This window comes from Pseudochaenichthys georgianus, chromosome 5 (genome assembly GCF_902827115.2).
Source record: "Pseudochaenichthys georgianus chromosome 5, fPseGeo1.2, whole genome shotgun sequence".
NCBI lineage: Eukaryota > Metazoa > Chordata > Actinopteri > Perciformes > Channichthyidae > Pseudochaenichthys > Pseudochaenichthys georgianus.
Window position 1 is genome coordinate 21,420,093 of NC_047507.1, and position 19,612 is coordinate 21,439,704.

The window sequence follows — 19,612 nt, forward strand, 5'->3', positions numbered from 1 at the left end:
ATTAGGCTATCAACAAAACTATGGTTGCATGACTCAACATTACCACTGATACGTGAGCATATTTCCTAAAATGTCAATATTGCTTTAAAAATAACACCTTCACAAATAAAAACTGAAGGGCTATAGGCCTACTCTATAAATCATGATGATAATACTGATACAAAGTAGAAAAATGCACTGTCAAGATAAGGATAGAATATAAAACACTAGGACAAGGAGTGGGTGGAGGTGCATGAGAGGCATCAATGATTTTATTTAGTTTAAGAGGCATGTCATGTTTCTCGTTCAAGGTTATATAAACAGTATTTATTCCACCATCTGTTTATTAGCATAAAACGGTCACACATGGAAACTTCAAATGCAAGTGTAACAGGGTCCAGGAACCATTTACCAAATATCAGTCTGGTTTTGTAATACATTCATTTGGGGAAAACAAACATAAAAAGTGTTAATTAAGATTTGTTGGTATATTAGCACACATTCCACTATGGGAGTTTCCAAACAGCCAAAGCCGGCTGACCGGCTTTCCTCAGACACTCCAGGTGTTCACACTATTTATCCAAATCTCCCTCTGCACAGTTTCTCTCACATATTCACTTGCACAGTAATTTACACCTCTTTCTAAAACAACTTTCTGTGTTTCAGTGTGAGAACTGCAGTGACAGGGACCTCATGTTTATCCTGCGCCCAAGGTCACACATTTCCAGTCAGTGACCTTGATCTCTGCACACAGCTCATAGTAATCGTGTTTACAATACTCCACATGTAAGAATGCCACTTACATTGAGATGATAATCTCAGGTGAAATATGTATTCAAGCCTCATCAATCTTCTTTAACCATCTCATCCTACAGGAGTGATGAAGTCGCCACATGGAAATTCAGATATGAGACACTCGCTGCACAGCCTAGTGTGCAGCAAAGCATAGACATAAACCTTCAAAAGCCTCCTCCACAGTGGGAGAGACTGATATTATCGAGTCAAGCCTGAATCCAGTCATTTTCCTTTGAGGGAGTTAAGGTGAAGTGTGTGTAAAATGTTTTAGAGAGGGAGAGGCAAGTAATTGGGAGATCTCGTTGAATTACAACAGAGGAGCGTTCACCCTTGAGGAATCTCAGGTCGTCCTTGTGGAAGGAAGGCCAATCACACACAATCCCCGGCCCCCCACTCCTCCCGCATCCATTTCTCCTCCCTCCCTCCTATAAAAACCCCTTTCCATCCTCTCTCCCTCCCTCCCCCTGCGCTTGCAGATCACCGTATTGGTCGATGGGATGGAGCGACTGCGCTCCAGCGAGCGGTTAGCGCATTATCAATGCGTTTGGCCGGTCCGTGTGTGGGATTGCTGTGCAAGTCTGCTGCATAAAAGTGACAGGTGGAGCGCCTTGTTGAGTGGGGAATTTTAAGAAAACGCCCAAACATTGTGAGATTACCTGACTGATGTGTTTATGAGCCATTACTACTGAGCTCTACATCTGCAGACGTGCAAGGGTTCTTCCCCCTCCCCGCTGTAATATTTATGTCAAAACGGAGGCAAAATTATTCTGGTCACGTTTTTTGGCTGACAGCCGGCTTGTCCTGGAGATCTCTAGAGTGAATCGGGGTCCAGTGTTGGAGATAGCGCAGCGCACCGACACCTGCAGTAGGATGTAAAGGGAATTCCCACTCAGCAAACTGGTAAGTTAACACTACGACTAAACACTTCCTCTTTTAACACTAATATTTAAATTTCAGGAAAAAAATCGTCATAATTTTGATAATGTGTTTAAAAAATGCAATATATGATCAAATATGTGGGACAGTTGGAATAAAAGGGACCATAAGGGATACAGTCTTCTGCAAACAATCTCTTGCAAAATGAAACAAATGGTGGGCTGTCTCGTGGAGGGACAGGACAGTCCAAACCTGTTATGATTCCGGACTCGAGGCGACAATAACAAAACACCTATTGCCATACATGCACTTATGAGGGGCCTCAACAGCCTCGGGACATGTCACCGGTTGATTTTAATCCTTTGGCTTTTCGGATTTAAGGTGATTTCCCGTGGGACAAAAAAATCCTCTGACCATTTGTCTTTTTCGTGCTTGTGCAGCAAAAATCAGACAATGCCTATCCCGGAGAGAAATCAACATCTCATGTATAAAAGTCTCCCCATTTTCTTTAGGACCTAAATGGATTGTTGATGTGCTTTATACAATGCGCCACGCTGCACGAAGGTGTCCCGTTTAAGAGCAATGGCTCATTTAAAAATGTGTTTTGACATGTAATCCTTTAATAAGATAAAATCACACTGCACGTGATTCGTTGGTCTTAAACTATATCTCAGAAGACCATAATTCAAAGGATTGTTAAAAGGGAATCTGTGCATTGTTTTACTCTAATATGAAGATGGACCAAAGAACAGTCAAAAAGTGGGGATTCAAAATTCCTGTCTTGAAAATCTTAAATCTGAAATATGGTTATCACAGGTTATCAGTGGTCTCATAGCTGTCTTTGCACATTGAGAGCACATTGTTTCATCCTTTAAAATAAATGGTTTTGGGTTTAAAATGTACAAATTCTGATGGTTTTTGTAATGCGGGCACTGTCTGTGTTTTAATATGAAGCAGTAAATCTTGTAGATGAGATGTAAAATGGGAACATGTGTGGTTGGAAGGTGGTAGAGTATGGCTTTCTCCCTGCTAAACATGAGTCACATATTCTCTAGTAAATGTAACAGCGATATGACTTGAATGTCCAACTGCTGCATGGTTTGCCTTATTGACAGTGCTTTCGACCATTAAGACAATGAAATGTCTTTCTTCAACAGGGTTTTTCCCATTTTTTAACATTACTTTCAGTTCCCACTCACTGTTCTCCCTTACTCCACACATTACTTGTCTCACATATTGTTTTCCCACTTACACATACTTAAAAATCTCTAATTCATTGTATCGTCTTGCAAGACCTATTGCCAATACAAATGGCAACATTATATTTACTTTTAACTAGGATTGATTAATACTGATGCAGATCTACTTATGTAATTTGCGAACAACAGGCAGTTTATCAAGACTTTTAAATTAAAGAAATGCTATCATCGGCAGGAATTAGGCCTATCTTTGTTGGACACATTGAACATACATTAAATGTGGGGAATGCAACTAAAAGGGCATTATTGGTAACATGACCATATTTTATTCTCTTCTCAATCTCATCAAACAATCAGTCTTCTGAACTGACAGTAGTTAATTGGCTCATCTTCATGATAAATAGCCAACCTTTTTTGATAAGACTGAGCACAAACATGCCGTTTAAGGCCATCTTCTGTTTGATGTTTTCTGGATCGGTGTGTGTTTGTGCATGATTTTGTGTGTATGTGTGTTTCCTTCTCTTCCATTTAGAATCCCAAAGGGATAATTGTTTTAACGTTTTTCCCCATTTCCATTCACTCTCGTAGTTGCAGCCTGTGTGTTTGCTTTGCATGTGGGTCAGTGTGTGTTTGCGTCTGTGCGTGTATTTATAGAGAAGCTTTGATGCTGCTGGTGGGGAAATATTCCACCACACGCGTCACTCTCCAGCAAGATGCCGCAGCTTAATTGAGTAAGTATATTCATATATTTTCTCAACTAAGGGAAATCATATATCAGTCTTATTTTGTGTCAGCACGATGAGCAAAGGAGTACTTTACCTCTGATGTTATGAGTCTTATTTACCTTTCATATAACAGTGCTGAAAAGGAGATGGTCAAAGTTATGCTGAGGTTATTATTGGATGACGTTGAGGGAAAAACAAAGATTTATGTAAGAGCTGCTCTATTCTCATAACGGGCTCTCACATAGTTTCTGTTTTTGTTGAGTTGCTCTGAATACAACTAAATGGCTTAGAGGTTAGATTAGAACTTGTAAAAAATGATAATGATACGTTGATGTAAAGAACCTGAAAATTTATTATTTTTCACTAAAAGGCTTATATCACAATATATATTGAAAGGACTCCCCAATGTTCAAATATTCCTTAAAACTGAAAATGAGCTGAAACACATATGAACTATTTAAGTCCAGGGGTTGATCAGTTCATACAAATTAATTAAAGTACCATTGGCTTCAACAGCAGCCACATACATTTTTAAAGCAGTTACTTTGAAAACAAAAGAAACAAAAGAGTACGTCTGACTAAATTGTTTCTGCTGACTCAACAGGGACCCACAGTATTCCTGCGAGCCTTTCTGCATATTTGTATATTTTGAATTGTCGTCTGCTGTCCTACTTTTGCATTCTAGATGAGTGCATTAAGTATACCAGAATTCACTTAATAGTTTGATCCTCATCTTACTGACAATTCAAACATTTTTTTTATTGTATCTTGATAAAAAACATGGCAGATGTTAAATGAGCATGTGCAAAATGGTACTACGGTAACTACAAACAGAGCCTCCAGCAACAGGCTTTTATAGCAGCAGCATTAAAAGGACAGATGAATATTTTTCTGATTTAGAACAATATTTTTGACTGGATTGGTTGAATCCTTTTTTAATTGTTCTAGTTGATTCAAGCCATAAGATCGAGCTGTCAAACCTCCGAACTACAACAACAGATGTTGGTTAATGTGTTTTGACAACATAAGTAAAAACACAACACCACTTACTCTGCATTTATTATTCACTGCTGAGGTTGGTCATCCTTTCTTGTCATCATGTTCACCTTGAAGCTAAAAGCATGCTGCACTTTATACCCTTACCTAATTCCATAAATAATAATGTTCCTCAAAGTGCGTGGAGTGCAGGGAACCAAAAGGGGAAGCAGATCTCAGCACCTGAGAGGACAAAAGCCAGAAAGCAGGAGGATGGTGAAAAGTGAGACGCACAAAGAGCAAATAGAGAGAAGAGATGGACCGATAAATCATTAGAGGAGCAGAGTGGAGTGACCAGAGAGAAAATAGACTACCAAGAGGAGGGTGACCATACAAAATACTTTATAGATCACTGTGGCCACCTCAACAGAAATACAGCTGTTCACACTTTTCATTTCTCATATGAAATTGGCTTATATTTTCATGCTGAATTACTTGGAAGTGGACAAACAGACATTAAGGTGTATCTGAAAATTACATTAAATGACTCCATCAAGTATTTAAAAATGCACCTCATGTTCTTTGGCCCTCCTGGTTTCTTATTAAACTTCTTCATGACGAAATAGAAACTGATTATGTTAGGCCTCTGCAGTGATGTTCTCTGCTCTTGGCCAATGATGTCTGCAGGAGATACATGACATGTATTGGGCTCTAATGGCCTTATGGAGTGGACAAGCTTAATCAATTTAAACCATCTTATTTTTCTAGTATCCCATCAGTTCCACTTACATCTTTGCTCTTATTGCATTGCCTTTAAATTCATATTTCCCTGACCTATTCAACTGCTTTCCAAATCTCTAAAGCCTGTCTATGGACGCTGGAAGCTGAGCAAGCTTCAGCTAGCTGTAAAGCATGATTGGTGACACAGTTTGATTGAAATCAAGCCCAAAGTGAAGAAGAATGCAAAATTCCTGATTTGTTGTTTCACTGCAATATCTTTTAAAAGTATGTTTGCACACCATTAGCGCTATAGAGCAATGTTTTATTGGTGAAGCCCCGGTTTGGTCTTTAATCACCAACGGTTGCTTCTGTGCTTCTGCTGATATGCAAGTGGCTGTAATGTGCCAAGAAACATAGCAAATAACCTTTTGGGAAGGGAAGAAGAAAAAGTGCTGGAAAGTAAATAATGATTATAACAGCGCAGATGGAGGAAAATAAATTGCCGAAGTTTTATGAGAAAGGAAATGCATTCAAAATGTTTGTTAGGCCTGCAGGGATACAAACAATGCATTTCAGTAATTAGGTAAAAACGGTATTCCAGAGGACACCTTTCAGCACAAAGCACTTTGAATTGCCTTGTGTTGAAAGGTGCTATATCAATAAACTTGCCTTGCCTTGCCACCTTTAATAATAAAATGTATTCCTCTTTCAATATGGTAAAAGAAAAGAAATTAAGGTAACTGCAACACTTTTCTCTCCACTGCATATACCAAATGTATAAACTGTCACAGCAACCTAAAGTGAGAGCTTTGACAATACATTTGATGCATGTAAAATATATAAAATCAAATTGTTTTCATGCAGACTATTTAAAATTTAGATTTAGTATGTGGTTCTTAAAATTCCCTTTTTATGTAAGTCAAGATATAAACCTGAACTTTATAACGTAATGAGTCAACATCTCTGGTTTGTGAGAGTTTGTGTATGGATTTGTGTTTTCCTGGCTAAACAGGAACAGCGTTGGACCTTTTTTCACCAATGAACACAGCTGGCTGCACCACTCTAGCCATTATGACGCCTGCATTCGGACAGTCCATTAACTCCTGAGTACAATGGCTTTTGACATAGAGAGATTAAAGAGAGAATTTGCTATTCATATCTAATCACTTCAGAACACATAAGGAATGTACTAGTAATTACTGATATAATAGTACGCTTTTATATCTGTACACGTATTCTCCTTTTATCTTACCTTCATTATGCCTAATCATTGCTATTCTGTTGGAAGGGCCATGAGAAAAGCTGTCCAAAGCACTGATTTACGTAACGTTCTCCACTTGCTCTGCTCACTTTTTACTTCATTTCGCTAGCTTTCACACTTGATTTTGATTTCCTCTTGTTTTGAAGAATTGTGATGCATGGTAGCCCTTGATTAGTACTTAACGATGGGTGATGCTTTTAATAACAAAATTACAGGCTTAGGGTATCATAGCTGGATATAGGATACCAAGGAGTGTCTTTAATGAATGTGTGGAGCCAAATGAAATCCATCGAACAACGCTGTCAAGTGATAATGATGCCTCGCACCCTGGAAAGAACTGTTCCTACAGTTTACAGGCTGTGATAATTAACCGGGATACAAAGTGGTTGGACATACTGTATGAGATTATTTATCTGCAAGGTCTCTGATGTGCTGACAGCAATGTGTGAGTGGCTACTTGCACTTTAATATTCAAAATCACATAATAGTCAGTCTGGACGATCTGGTGGGATTACACATGGATATTGCATGGTATTAAAGCAAAGAGCTATGTGCTCGGTGTAAGATGGATGAGGAGGCAAGGCGAGGCAGCACAACCGGGACTATTCAAAAGAGAGATGGATCGTGGTAGAGAGCAGGGGAACAAACATTCCCCTCCAGCGAGCACACAACTCAACATCCATCTGCACACCCTTAAGCCTCCCCTCCCAATCCATCACTCCCTCACTGCACCTAGCCCCTGTTTTCATCTTGCCTCCCGTTACCCGTATCCCTTTTCTATCTTACTGGTCTCAGGCACAAGTGTGGATGGGATACAGCCGTTTCTTAAGCACACAAGATGTCATTCACCTCAGATGGCAATCCATCTTCTGCTATATCTGCAGGGAGCGTGAAACAGAGACGTGGGCTGGTGGTGGGTGGCTGTGTGGGCGGGATGGCAGTTAGCCGTGCATTGTTGACTACATTGTGTGTCTTCAACCAGCTTTGCTAAGAGTTATGATAACACCATTTTTAAATTGTACAGTGTAAGTGTTGCTAAGGCCTCGCATAGTAAGAAACACAATACTATGTTTGTTTCCACTTTCAAAACTGCTTGTCACCTGAAGTTCCCTGGAGTTGTCCTGATCAGAAACACATGGGATAGGGTGAGATGCTGTGCTCACACTGAGCCGGTTGTGTTGTTGGCCTGTCCAGGCTGGTTGTTGGGAGCCTGCCAGGGATGCTGCTGCCCCAGCTGTGGCTGCTTGCTGTTTGCTGCTGGATGAATCGAGTGGGAAAATTAAGCCTTTGATCGATTGTCCTCACTGCGGACATTAGGAATACCTCAGACAAGCCATGAGTCAGCAATGCGATATCATCCCGATTTCTGTCGTTTCCCACTTTTTCTTCTTCACTCACCTGTCTCTCTCATATTGTTCCCTTTTCTTCCCTAAATGTCAACTCTGGGTGTCTGTCCCATAGAATCAAAGAGCAAAGGCTTTCTTCTAGTTTCCCCATTTTGTACTGACATTTTAGATTGACCAAAGAAGAGCCGGATAACCATTTTTCCTTGAATAGCCGCCTCAATAAACCACAATACAGTGCATCTGTAGTTCAATACAATGATGCCCTCTTGTAAACATAGTTTCTTGTTATCTGAACAACCAGGCACTGCTTACTACCAGAGCATTTTATTTTTCCAATATAATAAAAAAAATAAAAGACACTTCTACTTTGGTTATTGTTGTGCTCATGTAAACAGCACTGACGATCCCAATCCCTGAGGTGGAAGCAAGCTCAGAGCCTCATGGAAGAGATGGATCTTTTCCAACTGCTGAATATAAACCACAGTAGCAGGTATAATGATTGTAAATAAGAAGTCCGGCAAAAAAGGGACGGACTAGACTTACTTCGAAGAATCCATTGTGCTCTATTAAACAGACTTTTCTGATAACATAAGATAGCTGAAACCTCATCTTATCAGGTCTGATCTGCTTTATGTCATTCTTATTAGTGCTCATGCTTCCTTTTCAAGCTATTATACTTATTGTCTAACTAACAGCAATACTAAGGGGGTCACATCATAATAATCACAACATGATGATGATTTATAATAGTGACGAGAGATTGTCTAATGTGGAGAGTTACCACCCTCAGACATAGGCAACGTAGCATAATGTTTATAGAGGGCACAGGCAGTGATTACATTTGAAGAATTAGCATACTGAAGTTCCACATGCAGATTGCAGAGGACTGAGGTGGAAATAGGAGCATGTCCTTAGGGCTTGTGCTGAATCAGCACTTTTAAAGAGCTGGCTGACACCCTGGCATGCAGTAGCACAATGGACAGTATGACACAAAAGGACAGATTTATTAAATGTGTTCTGACACATTTCAGAAATCCCTGTGTGTGTTTTGTGTGTGTGTTGTTTATCAGACGATGCATTGGCCTGGAAGTACAGTTCATTAAATATGAGGTTAATCTTGTGTGAAATAGGTGAAGTGTGCCTACCAATTGGCATAGGATCATAGAAGTGACAAGTGTATTTACAAGTCCATGCTGTTTGTGATTGACATTTTGTGGGGAATATTCTCTGGCTCTGGAAAGCAGGTGTGCAGGTGTATTCAAAAACAATCTACAAAAGAGCTTCTTTGAATGAAAATGAGAGCCATTATACATATAATAGTATACTAATTTAGAGAAACACAATGCCTGATTTAACAAGGGACAAAGAATGGTGGCTTGAATTCATCTTGGCTTCCAGCGAGCTGCTGCAGCACTACAGTATGTTGATTTTACCCTTTTGATTTAACTGTTGCAGTATTTTGCTGCAGTTATCTTGGGAGTCCATGGGCATATCAACTGTATTTCAGCTTTGCTCCTAGACTCTAAAATACACAATGCTGGACTGTGTACATCCTATTCCTGTGACATATTGTCTGAATGTAGTAATGTTGTGTGTTTGGTTGTTTCACCAATACATACCCTACAATTATGCAAAGTTAATAAAATGCCTTACACTTTATTGTTTTAAACACCATCTGGTCTACTGTTTGTCTTTGATTTATGAAGAAGTCATTGAGCCTCTGGCAAAAAATGTGATGTCAGGAGAAAAAGCTAAAAAGAGGGATAGCTTAGAGCGTTTGCAAAATTAATTAAGCAAAAAAAATAGAAAAGAAAGAGACTAAACTTCTGAGTCTGACAACAGGATCCTGAGCACTTACCCTCTGAAATTGTGAACAGGGGCTTGACAACCTGTCATCTACTACCCGGCAACATCAATAATAACTCAGAGAGCAGGCTGACTTGGAAACTGTCAGTTATTTGTTGTGGGTTTTGGAGAAAGCATAGAATACACAGTGATTGAGTTACCAGATTTGATGAAGTCAGATCTGTAGATGTCAGTTTCTTTTTAGTTTTCAAAGTGAACAAATCCGACACAATATTTAGCTTTCAATACATGATTGCAAATTATGCTTTTGATTGATGACTGTGGAGGGCGTGTGGGTTTAACCGAACCAATTTAAGACTCTCTGACTGAATTGATGCCAGCCTCTATGACAATCACTCACAAAACTCAACAGAGCTTAGGCTTTCAAAAAAATGTAGCTTCACATCTGTTTGTCTTGATGATTGCAAAGCTGTCAGACAACTTAAAACTATTTAGATTTAAATGCATGTTTGTTTGGGTCATATCACGTGTTGTGTAGTACATAGTACATACCCTAAGCTAGCTCTGCCTCTTCCCTTCTCTCTGACTTGTCAATCACACGCTTGAGTCATGGGGTGGAAGTTTCACCTTGTTTCAAGCTGTTTTCTGTTGCCACAATTCATTCAACAGGTTAAAACAAGCATGCAATCACTAAAATTCCCTTATGGTCTCTCTCGAAAACTAGACCCACGTAACAATGAGATTTCCTGTATAAGTAGAGTTGACAAACAGAGAATATACTGCAATGAGTTATGAAGACCAACAAATGTGAACAACTAATCTGCAGCCTCAGATGAACCCATCAAGTATTTACAATTTCCCCTGAAAGACATCAACACTGATTGTGCTCATTAGAAAAACACCCCAAAGTTCACCACCCTATCTTCACATTTGAGTTGTCTTCTTCTCTCTCTCCTTGTTAATACTATAATATTGTGGCTGTTCCTGCCCGCAGGTTAGAGTCACAGCTGTTCATTCTAAGGGCTTATGACATTTTGTTTTGCCCTGAAACTACATGCTAACTCAGACTTATTTTTTCTATTGTTTTGTTTGTGGCCCTTTGTTTCTCCAGTTTATCAAACAGTACTGAGTATCTATTATCACAGGACTGATTTTGGCTCATTGTTTCTCTTAGCCAGAGTAACATAAAGGACTCTTGTTGAAAGCGATTCAGCTCTCTTCACCAGTACACAATCACCCCTTGTAATTAAGTGCAGAACGGTTAAAAGAAGCGCATGATTACCTTTGTTTGTATGTGACTGATTAAAATCAGTGACTGCAGAATACCATTTCATTTTGTCAGAAAAGTGCCCCTGTTTTGCTTTCACATCATTTCAAAAATAAGATCAGAGTAGATTGTTGTTGTATATCACTGAATGTTTTAGAATGTTTATTTTATTGTACTTATGTGTGAGCACAATTAGCTTCTTCTCCTAACATTAATTTACTGAAGTGCTTCTCACACACATGCCACAAACACACTCACATTGGATGAAACTCATTGCTTTGTCAATACAGTATTGACATGTGCGTTTGCTGTAAGTGATTGACTGTCAAACATATGTGTGTCTGCATGTTTGGTCCTTGATTCTCTGTATTACCTTCATGTCCACCATTTTGCACAAAGACTGTAAACACAATTGGATATTCTTTTACGAGTCTTTATCTCGGAACACAGGGTGGATTTAGTTTTAACTCCCAATACCATGTCTTTGTATAAGCCCAATTCTCATTGTTGGTTAAACACTTTTTTGCCTGTTTTTTTTAATACTTAATACTACAAATACTGGAGTAACATTTAAACATACTATATTTGTTTATTTAAGTCCTGTAGGCCATGATACTGTGGCCTGTGTAAATTGATTACAACAGCTACGACAAACTAATTTGCTCTCAATAAATGTATGCAGACATTGCAGAACTTAAATGAGACCTACCCTTGAGTTGAGGAGATAGGGAGTCTGTTTTGGGGCAGCCTTGCCTCAGGCTTGTTAAATTGGCAGATCGATGATGCTTTAAATCAATGTTCCAGCAATACCACAAACCCCATGGAACCCATTAGTGAATTAAGATAGACCACTGTTTCACGCTGGGTCCTGTTCTGCCTGCAGGTCCTTTCCACATGACAAATGGGGGGGGAAACTGTGAAATAAAACAAAGGGAAAAGGGCAAATGAGAGGGTGAGAACAAGCTGTGGGAGAGAAAAGGTTGACAGGAAAGGCCGAGGTCAACGCTGCCTGTAAGGACACACCTGTAGCTTTTGTTGCAGAGATGAAAAAAAAATGTTCTCTATCTATAAAGAAAAAGTCTCATATCCCACCAACCAATGCTTCATGATTCCTTCTGAAAAGAGCATCCAGTGAGCCCTGAATAACATGCTCTACATGCAAAGTAGTCTGTGTCAGCCAATAAACTGGAAAGGGAACAGAGTATGAAGAGATGTGAGTGATGTATGAGAGCAGATGAGACAGAGGGGGTGTGGAGAGAGAATGCCAGGGGAGCCGGTCTTTCTCTGATAGCATTGTTTATGTGCCACTGTCTGTGCATCATTGATCCATTTGTCTTCATTACGTCTCCCTGTGAGAACTATTAACTGCTGCCACCCTCAGTTGGGGTCCTGCAATGTTGACATGCACTGCACGGCCTCTCTACCAGCCCACAATTGTCCCTGCCACCTCTCCTCTTTGAGATAGATGCTGACAGTTTTATCCTGATTGTGGGAGAAAAAATTGCATTTATTGAATTAGGACAGGCATTCATTGTCTTCACAAGGTACTTTGTTGATAAAGGATCAGGTACGGGTATCTTACTACTATAGACAACGTGTATTGTGTAACTGCCATCTTAGCGGTACCAGTGTAGTTGGTTTCTATATGTTTCCACATGCCTTATTATGCATGCTTTATTCTGACCCATATAATATATGTTTATTTCATTTCATTTTAAACCTTTATTTATACAGATAAATCCCATTGAGATCATTGATCTCTTTTTCAAGGAAGACCTGCTCAAGTAGTTCCACATGAAACATAAAAACATAAATAGAACAACAGAAGGACATCATACAGCATCCTTTACATAATTATCCACATAAACAGATACCAATAGCTTCCGATTGAGTAGCATCCAACCGAGCTTTAAAAACATTTAGTGGCACCAGATTGTTAAGTTTCCATTTACTTTGCAGACTATTCCAAGACAGAGGAGCTGCGCATCTAAAAGCTGTCTTCCCTAAGACAGTCCCTAGCAGTTGGCACATTTAATAAAACCACAGCATTCGATCTCAGGCAGTAGCCACTTACAATTCTCCGTGAGATCAGGGAGCAGATATAAGATGGAAGTTTCCCTAACATGGCTTTGTATATAAAAATGTACCAGTGACTGAGCCTCCGTACATTTAGTGAAAGCAAACCAGCCCTTGCATACAGGGTACAGTGATGGGTTAATGCTTTACAGTTTGTCACAAATCTTAGTGCACTGTGATAAGCAGCATCTAACTTGACCAGGCAATAGGTGCATTCATATACATCAAATCACCATAGTCCAGCACAGGTAAAAAGGTCACAGTGACTAGCCTTTTCCTGGACTCAAGCGAGAAACAGGACTTGTTCCTGAAGAAGAAACCTAGCCTAACCCTCAGCTTTTTAAGCAGGTTATTGACATGAAGTTTAAAAGTGAGACAATCATCAAGCCACATACCAAGGTATTTGTAACAGGTAACCACTTCAAGTTCTATTCCTTGCGTAGTTACAATATCTAAAACAGGCTCTGGTGTCTTTTTAGCTTTAGAAAAGAGCATTACCTTGGTTTTCTCAACTTTTAAAAGAAGCTTTAGTTCAGAGAGCTGAGTCTGAATAGTGTTAAAAACAGCCTGTAATTCAACAACAGCCTCCTTAATGGTGGGACCTGCACAGTACATCACGGTATCATCCGCATAAAAATGTAAAGTAGCTTCATCCACATTTTCACCTAAACTATTGATGTAGATGGAGAATAAAAGTGGACCTAAAACAGAACCTTGTGGTACACCATTTGCAATGTTCAACCACTCAGAAGACAGCCCATCAAAATGAACACATTGGGACCTTTCAGAGAGGTAGTTTACAAACCACCCTACTGCATGGCTGGACATGCATAAGGTGGCCTCCCCTCCTTTTAGCAAAGGCAGGACATACGCTGACTTCCACAATTTTGGAATTGTGTTAGTGCTGAGGGAGAGTTTAAAAACAGTAGTGAGAGGTGGAGCAATACAATCTGCAGCTATCTTCAGAAAGAAAGGTTCTACGTTGTCCGGGCCAGCCGGTTTCTTAGGATCTAACTTGGTTAAAGCTTCACGAACAACATCAACAGTTGCAGGTCACCCTTGAAAAAGAGATCTTTTGATCTCAAGGGGCTTTCACCTGGTTAAATAAAGGCTACAAACAAACAAAACAGTAAAAGGGGTAAAACTAAAAGGGTTTTCCAACACACGTTTTTCAGAGTCACATACTGTAGTGTTCACAGAAGCAGAGTTAGTGACAGAATCAAATAGAGAACCACAGGACACAAAATGCTCATTAAAGCAATTTAGCATAGTAGCCCTGTCCGATATAGAGCCAGATGCTGTGGTAATGCACGGAGGTAGCTCATTACGGATATCGCCGGTGGATAACGATTTAATGGCTTTCCAACATTTTCCAGGATTATTCAGATTCTCTGTGGTAACTGACAGATAGTACTTTGATTTAGCACTTTTGACATGTGAAGTGAAGCTATTTCTTAGCTGCCTAAAACGCAGCCATTCTACCTCTGAGCCTGATTTCCTAGCCTTTGCCCAGGCCTTGTTTCTCTCATGAAGGAGACTGGACAGATTAGCAGAAAACCAAGGATTGTCTCGTCCCTTTACTCTAAATTTACGCAGGGGTGCATGTCTTTCTTGCATTGTCTCTCTTAATGATAATGCGAGGTTTAACCTTTTGGACCTTAGTGTCCCTAATTGTGGCTAAAACACAGTGATCACTCAGATCATTTGCAAATACTCCCACAGATGAATATTTATGGGGAACATTAGTTAAAATGAGATCAATTAGGGAGGATTTATTAGGGGCCTTAATGTTAGGGCGAGTAGGACTGTCAACAATCTGAGTAACATTTAAAGAGATACAAAGGTTTTTAAAATCCTCTGACACTGCAGTTAACCAGTCCCAGTTAAAAATCTCCATGTAGCACTATTTCCTTGTAGTCTAGTTGTGATAAAAGATTTGCTAATGAAGACAAGGAGTCTTTGACAGCTGAGGGGGGTCTGTAACAACTCACTACCATGACCCTTTGCCACTTCTATATTTATGGCTAAAAATTCAAATTGCTTACTGATCGATTTAGAAACTAATGTGGTTACACTGAACTTATTCTTAACATAAATGGCAACGCCACCACCTTTATTAGGCCGGTCGGTACGATACACATTAAAACCATTTAAGGCAACGTCAGAGGCCAAAATAGATTTGTTTAGCCATGTTTCTGATAAAACAATGACGTCAGCGTCAGTCGAACTCGCCCAGATACGGACAACATCTAGTTTACCTAACAGACTGCGCACATTCAAGTGGATGAAACCCAACCCAGACCTAGCTTTAAAATCAGCAGGAGTAGCGATCTGACTACTACTACTGGGCGGACCAGGGTTAGGTTGTACATTTCCTGACAGTAATAACAACAAAAAAACCAGGCATATTTTCCTCTTAAACGACACACATACATTGTCATCTAATTTAGAAACACCGGAAAAGTCAGCGAGAGTGTGATTTGAGCTTAAGAAGCAGTCCTGAAGAACCATCATCGCAGGAAAACAAAAAAGACAAACATATTTTGTCGAGCAGATTGTCTGTGACAAGGCAACCGGTAATTGTTTGAGCAACACATCCAAACCTTTGCAGGGGATGCCCACTGCGGGTGGCAGAACAGACCTGAATCCAGTAGACTTCTCAGAATGACTAGAGATCTTCTCATAGTCCAAAACAGTTAACAGGCACAGCAGAATCCCAATATGGCCCATTTTCCCAGACCAGCACACAGTATCCGCAATGTTCCTGGAGCAAAATCAGCACAGCAGCAAAGGACAGGCGAAAACAGCAGCGTGGAAGCGCTCCGGTCCCTCCGTGGTATCCCCGGGGTGAAAGCAGGCCTCTGCAACAGCAGAACCAGGACAGGTGGAAAGCAGGCCCCAGCGGTATAATAATGAGTCAAACATCCACCCACTCCTTCTCATGAGAAGCATAGTTTCATTTTTCTTTCAGAGTATTTAGCACACTATATGAACTGTAAGCACAGACAGGAAATAAATCCATGTTGGTTTGTTAAAATGTGTAGCTAGTTCAGGCCAAATGGTGAGTCCCTGCCTAATGCACTCATACTTGAAAATGTCCCCCAAGAGACTTTGTGCTCCAGTTCTTGTCTGAACTGTTAGCATTGTCTATGCAAAGCATGTTGTTGTCGTCTAACTGCCTGAGCCCAGTGAGACATGGTGGGTCATCAGCAGCAGCTTGAACCCCACGACTCTAATCGCATGCCAAGATCACTTTCACCACGTTGTGTCAACTCATAGCTTCTCTCCACTTGTGAAATATCACAAGTTTGACTTGTACTTGCTGTACAGTGTTATTTTTGAGTAAATATGAGACAAGCTGTCTAATAACTGCTTGATATTTCTCTGTCCTCTGTCTGACTTTCTACTCCTCGTTTTTTTTCACAGAATCAACCACAGATCTGGCCATCATCCTCATCACTGTCTCGTTTGAGCCAGAAGAAAAAGAAAGACGAGCATGGTCTGGTGTGGGGGCCGGTGTTGCTATGCTTGAGGGAGTGCTGTGGCGTCAATGGAGACCGAAGGCTATCGTGACCTCCTGGAGACCAGCGATGGTCAGGGGGTAGGCCTGCTGGATGGAGGGGGTGAGGTGGGGTGGAGGAGGGCTGGAGCATGCCCTACCCCCTGGGCTTCCAGGTGTCTTTGACCACTGTGCTGCTGCTGGAGCTGGTGTTGGGCTTCAGCAGTAACCTGACAGTACTTGTGCTCTACTGTGCTCAGTCCAACCTGGTGGATTCAGTCAGCAACCTTGTCACAGTCAACCTCCACGTTCTGGACATACTTGTATGTCTGTTGTGTCTGCCACTGACTGTGGCTGTGATCCTGCTACCAGCCAATGAAAGTGGAGTCGGCAGCCTGGCCACGCTGTGCTGCTTTCACGAAGCCTGTGTCACGTTCACCAGTGTGGCCACAGCAGTCAATGTGCTGGTGATCAGTTTGGACCGATACGACATCTCAGTGCGTCCAGCCAGTCGCCTGCTGACCCCAAGGCGTGCAGCTCTGCTCCTGGCAGCCGTATGGGCCGTTTCCCTTGCTGTCTTCTTCCTGCCCTTCCTTGAGGGGAATTTCTTCTCTTCGTTGGTTGAGGACAGTGAGGATGAGGAGCCAAAAGGGCAGAACAATGTCTCTGAGTTCACCACTCGATTGACCAACATGTTTTCCTCAATCTCTCCTTCCTCCATCTCTCCTTCTTCCATCTCACCTTCCTCCATATCTCCTTCCTCTTTTCCATCAACACGTCCTTCTTCCCCTTCACACCACCTGACTCCAGAATGGCAGAATAGGACATTGCTGTGCGTAGGAGGGCAGGGGTATTATACAGGACTGGCTATGTATTACCACTTGTTACTCCAAGTGCCATGCTTCTTCATCGCTGTGGCTGTCATGTTATTTACCTACTCAAAGATCCTGCAGGCCCTCAACATTCGCATAGGCTCCCATATGATGAGGGGTAAGCGGGCAAAAGACTCCACCTGCAGAATACGCTGCAGATAGGCGTAGAAAGAAGGACCTGAGTCTACCAACCGAGGTAGTGTCCTCCAACCAGACAAGAACCAAACCAATCCAAACACTCCTACACCACATCGCCCCCACCACTCCCCTCCATGCCCCAGGGGATTTCTGACAGTGGAGCAACAGTCACTACTGTCAGTACTGCTGCCACCACCCCCATCGCCACTACAACACCGGCCAGTCTTGCTTCTCCACCTCCAGCTTCAGCCTCATCCCAGCCCCATGCCAACTCACCACTGCCTGCCTCCACCATGGGTGTACAGGCCTCGGTTTCCGCCATCATCGCCTTGAGGCGGGCAGTGCGTAGACACAGGGACCGTCGAGAACGCCAACGTCGCGTCCTTAAAATGTCCCTACTCATCATATCCAGCTTCATGGGCTGCTGGGGCCCCTCTGTCCGCAGTCAACATCCTGATCCTGTGCATGGGACCCAGCGACAGCCTGGTTCGGCTGCGCCTCTGCTTCTTAGCGATGGCTTATGGAACCACTATTTTTCATCCTCTGCTCTACGCTTTTACCAGGCAAAAGCTGCGCAAGGCCCTAAAAACACGTGTAAAGAAAAAAGTAGTTTCCCTTCTGCAGGTGGACCCAGCTCCCAGCGGGGGGACAGTTATTCACAATTCCTGGGTGGAAGGTGGAGGCCAGAGGAAGAATCGCAAGCCACGAGGGGAGGCCAGTGAATGCACTGATCGATGCCTCACAGAGGCAGTGAGGGAATAAGTGTGTGTGTGTGTGTGTGTGTGTGTGTGTGTGTGTGTGTGTGTGTGTGTGTGTGTGTGTGTGTGTGTGTGTGTGGTGTGTGTGTGTGGTGTGTGTGTGTGTGTGTGTGTGTGTGTGTGTGTGTGTGTGTGTGTGTGTGTGTGTGTGTGTGTGTGTGTGTGTGTGTGTGTGTGTGTGTGTGTGTGTGTCTGTGGTGTGTGTGTGTGTGTGTGTCTGTGTGTGTGTGTCCAATTTGCTAGGGATGGTTTGTGTGTATATTCATGAGAAATTCCATTTAGTTTACAAAGGTCAGGACAAATCCCATGACCACTGGCTCCATGTATATGTGGAGACAGGTGAGCCCTATGCTCTTATTAGAGCCTGATTTCTGCTCTACTTACAGAGGCCCTCATTAGTCCACTTTCTGACTGACAACAAGGCCCATGTGTCTCCATGACTACACTGGTCAAGCATTTTGACAACTTCATAGTCCTGGCCAGTAAAACTAGTGAGCACACTACTTGTAGGATAAGGGTTAGACTACAGCAAATGCATAATTTACTGTTTTGGCGTGCAATTTCAACATGCATGTGCATGTAAATATGCACATAGTAACAGGTATTCACACATACTTACACTTACAACTGCACACTGATCTATATTCAGTCATAATCTGTGAAAGCACACCAATATCTACCTGCACAGATACTCTCAGTGAGATAAATATTAATGGGAGTCTATATTTCTCTTTCTTTCCCTCATTTGTTCATGCCTTAATTGAGTTATTAATATATTCTTGTGGTGCTGAATGTCTTCTGTATGTTTACAAACATGAATTGGAGTGAAACTGTTTGCACATACTGTATATGGTATAGCAAATTAATTGCAGGTAAATACAAGCATTCAGATTCAAAGTTTACAAGCTCATATATAACTACCAGGAAACTGCAAAAAAAAATCTAATTTTGTTTCCAGTAACCATGTTTCAAAAAAATGCGTGCCGTTTAAAGCTAAAAGGCATGACTTTATTATTTTTGTATTAAATAAACTTTAGGAGCAACAGTCATGATTGGTGAAAGCGAGGATGTGTGATTTTGCCTGCATGTATGCATGAGTGTTTGCGTGTGTGATGTATAACGAATAAATGAACGTGTGTCTGTATATCTGTGCAATAATTAATAAAAGCAATGACCCCTATGATGTGAACAAAGAGAATATGAACACTGAACTGTTGGTTTTCTACTTAAGGTTTAGATTACTGGGGAAAGAGAGAAGAAAGGGGACTTTATCTTCGTGATATAAAACAAGAACACTTTGAGCAATTGTAACTACAGAGG

General features: G+C 41.3%; 1 pseudogene; it reads left to right on the top strand.

Annotated features, from left to right (window-relative positions):
- Positions 1–1,478: 1,478 nt before the first annotated feature.
- Positions 1,479–18,359, top strand: LOC117447049 (G-protein coupled receptor 22-like; annotated as a pseudogene).
- The last annotated feature ends 1,253 nt before the right edge of the window (positions 18,360–19,612 follow it).